Consider the following 607-nt stretch of genomic DNA (forward strand, 5'->3'; position numbering starts at 1 on the left):
CTATTTCAAATTTGTAATTCATAAATTTACATTAAGTGATATTATGTTAGATTAATGAAAGAAAATATTTTTTATCATGGGAATATTAAATACAATTATTTATTATTGCAACTTTAAAGTTAGTCAAAGTTCATCAAGGAAAAATATGTGTGAGTATTTTATTATGCACTACAACATTAAATAGGATAACACTTAAATAAGGATAATTTTAATGTTATAAAAATAGAATCTATAATTTTTAAGTTTTTGATGCATTAAAATTTTATTTTATTTCTGAAAGTTACCTTGACCCACATTATTAAGCAACAAATATATGCATAGGTGATTTGTAATAATGGTACCATACTAATAAAACTATAGTTCGCTCAATTTATTACACGTGCAACATAGATATAGTTGCATGGGTGGATGTCTAAACTCTAAACAGAATATGATAGACTTCAATAGCGTGATGAAACCCTCAACGATCAGGATAAGGATTGCGCTGTATCTGACTCTCTATTTTCATCTTACTTTTCTTCTTTCTAAGGTTGCCAATGCAAACTGTCAACGTTATAAAACTGATGACATTTGTTTATGATTTTTGCGCCGTGTACACCGTAATTTC

Source organism: Arachis ipaensis, chromosome B01 (genome assembly GCF_000816755.2).
Source record: "Arachis ipaensis cultivar K30076 chromosome B01, Araip1.1, whole genome shotgun sequence".
NCBI lineage: Eukaryota > Viridiplantae > Streptophyta > Magnoliopsida > Fabales > Fabaceae > Arachis > Arachis ipaensis.